General features: G+C 27.8%; 1 pseudogene; it reads right to left on the reverse strand.

Annotated features, from left to right (window-relative positions):
• Positions 1 to 1,317: 1,317 nt before the first annotated feature.
• On the reverse strand, positions 1,318 to 2,893 carry LOC127131160 (uncharacterized; annotated as a pseudogene).
• Positions 2,894 to 3,641: the final 748 nt, after the last annotated feature.

A 3,641-nucleotide genomic window follows, 5' to 3' on the forward strand; every position in this document is an offset into this window, starting at 1 on the left:
GAGCTCTCATTTGTATTCGATTTCCTAAGTCTTTAAAAACTCTATAATTATTATTTGGATAATGCTAACTTATTCCTCAATGACACATGTTAAGTAATTCATAAATATAAAATTTATATTGAAAAAAATAATAAAAATATTAATTGTAAAATTTTGATAAAGATAATACACAAGTTCTAAGAAAATACTCCCTCCGTTCCTTTTTAAGCGTCTATTTCTTGTAAAAAAATTGTTTCTTTTTATTTGTCATTTACAAAGTTCAAGGTAGTATTAATTACAATTTTGTCAAAATTACTCCTAAGTAATTATTACAGAGAGAGAAAAAGTAAAATGAATGTAATAAATCATTAAGGGTATTATAGGTAAAATAAGAATTATTGTTAGAAAAGTAACAATAATGATTAGTTTCTTTGGTATAGATAAAAAGTCAAAAAATAACACTTAAAAAAGAATGAAGAGAATACTTCTATAATTAGTGCTTAACATGTGTAAGTTAGTATTACCTAAATAAAATATATTTTTATTATAAATCGTTTTTGATTTTTTACACATATTAAAAAATGTAATAATTGTGGTATGAAAAAGAGAAATTATAAAGAGTTTTACAAAATTGTCCTTTACTAAAGATATTGAAAAGACAAATTAACATAATTGAAAAGAAAGAAAATAATAAATATATAAGAATGTAATAGAAAACATAATATTAATAATTCATTAATATTATAAAATGACTTAAATATAAAAGCGGGAGGTAGTATAATTTCTTAACTAAAATGAAACTTCATTCTTAAATAGTAATACACATTAATTAATTAATGAATATTTCATTTTCCAAAACCTAACATGGTAATTATCGAACAACTTTCACATTTTCAATTTATTGAAAAATAAATTAACATACTTATTTAGAGTTTAATGTTAGTGCATGGAAAAAAACATTATATGTAAATTTAATTAAAATATTTCAAAAGGTTAAATTATGATATAAATAATTTAAAATTTATCAATTGACTTGACTAAATACATAACTATCATTGATAATGTAAAAATAATTCTACCATTTTTGAAAAACAATTATTATGGAACTAAATATTTATTTTCACGCAGGGTACGCATGTACACTTGGTGAGCATAAGACATTTGATGAAATTGTATCAAACATTTTGGAGGAAAATTTTTTCATCGTCTTCACTATTGTTGAACTGCAGCAGTGATGCAATTTTTAATCATATGTATAACCCCATTATAAATAACATTAGTTATGATTGTTCAAAATCTTTTTAACAAAATTAAAATTTGATAAGCTCAAATTACAAACTATTTCAAATAAAACGACTTTGCTCTACGACCAACATCCACCGCAAAAGCAACTACCACAATCAAAAGGACTGACCGCAACCCGAACGAACGCCATCCCAAATCAAAAACATTGCCGAGACCATTTGTTAAAGCAGAAGTTGATGTCAAAGAAGTTTTTAAAATACTGAGACCCTGCAATATATAAACAATCCAAACATTATAATAATGAATGAAAAATGAATAACAATGCTATGAGTATTACAAAGTGAATTTACCTCCTTTAGACCAATTTTAACAACCCTTTCCTCCACATCCAACATAGAAACATTTAAACTATTTAGATATGAAATAGCATTGAAGGACGATATCGGAGTCACAACCAAATCATCTGTCACCATAAACATGGACGCACCTTTTGCAAATTTTCCCAAAACGGATGAATTTGAAGCTGAAAACATAGAATCTATCAACTTCAAAGGTAGAAAACTATCCCCATGATAACCTCCATCACCGCTACCAAAAGATGATTTAACTAGAGGCTTACTTAGTTTTTCTTTCACATTCTGTGACATTAAATATATATCTGGACTCAAATTCGCCACACTTTTGTATAAATTATCAATACATTCTAAAGAAGAGACTCCTTCAAGCATATGCAACACTCCTCCTAAGGGAAAAGTTTGGAAACTGAAAATAAAGTCAATAAAATCTACTCCTGCTTCAGCAAACAAAATCTTTCGAGTTGATTTTTGTCTCACTACTTTCACAGACATCTGCCTACCCTGGTTGGATGTCACCTCTCCGAGCTTCAATTCGGTTTGGTTTCTATATTTATGTTTGACTGATACATGTTTCTTCCTGAAGATGAAATCTGTTAAAGGTGTCTTTGAAGTCATAGACAACTTGAGAATATCAACTACCTGTGAAAAACAATATTTAATGAGAGAAAACAAAAGCAAATACAAGATGAGAGTTATAGCGATAGTAACACACATGCCTCTCTTTTGGTAATCTCAACATTTTGTTCGAGAACGGCTTCAAAGTTAGTGATTTTATGTTTCTGATGTAGATGAACAACGGATCCAAAAACATTAGGCATCACAGATAGATCATCAGAAATGATAAATGTGGCATTTTCCTTAACAAAGCCATTTTCTAAACGCAAACATCCTGGTTGTGGGGATGGAGATAATACTCTATTCATTACTTTTCCAAAGCCGCGCTTTTGATTAGAGTCTGTATTCTCAGAGAGGACAGTGTCATTGATATTCAGTTTGAGTTGCTTGCAATAAGGTTCCATTGAGTTTCTAGGATTGAGTAGGATTTCCTTGCAAGCATGTGTAGATAGATATTGTTCATCAAGATCTGCTATGCTTTGATAGAGTGAACTCAGGCTTCCAACTCTAACTGCTTCGATATTTGAGTCCTTAGCCACAAGTCTGGCAATAGTCCCTAAAGACAATGTTAAGAAACCGAAGAGAGCGTCAACGAAATCCTTACCAGACTCAACATACAGAACTTTGTTGCTTTCTTTGTCCACCATAACTCTTAGCCGAACCTTGTAAACCTGTTCCATTGATTGTGCTGCCGCCATATTATTCCGGCTAAGCAATTGCAGAATCAAACTAATACTAGAATTGTACTTAATACTAATATAATTTAATTCTACCGTAATGATAGGTTTTTAAAATTTAATTTAGCCTTAAATGTTTTTTTTAGTACTAGTACCTTTCAACAGTAATGGTATGTTTTGAATTGTTATTTAAAGTATGGGTAATGTTAATATATAACCTAAGGATACAAGTTAAGAAGAGTTAAATGTTGATTTTTTTTTTGGAAATTGTGAATTGTATTTACTAAAATTGTTAATTCATTTTTTATTGTTTTTTCTAATAAATTTTTTTTATTTTTATATTTTTTAATCTTAAAGTAATATTTTTAATTAACATATTAACTCTATTTTTATTTAATTATTTCAAATATTTTATAATTTAATATAATATGTGATAATGACAAATAGTTTATTAATGGAAAATTATCGAAGTACAAATTTTATTTAAATAGCAATAATAAATAATAAATGGTAGATACAAATTCTTAATGAACCTTTTAGCTAAATCAGCGAAGGAAATGAAAATTACTTATTTTTAATTCACAAGGCTATATCTATTATCAATATACTATCATAATAAAAAAAACTAATTACTATCAAAATTATTTCATTATCAAACCTTAAACTATATTCAAAGAATTCATCTTGCCCTTAACTGTCCTTTCACACATCTAATCATTTCAAATTAAATCAGTAAGAGACCCGTGTGCACAATGTTATATAATTTGGA

Source organism: Lathyrus oleraceus, chromosome 3 (assembly GCF_024323335.1).
Source record: "Lathyrus oleraceus cultivar Zhongwan6 chromosome 3, CAAS_Psat_ZW6_1.0, whole genome shotgun sequence".
NCBI classification, from domain to species: Eukaryota; Viridiplantae; Streptophyta; class Magnoliopsida; order Fabales; family Fabaceae; genus Lathyrus; species Lathyrus oleraceus.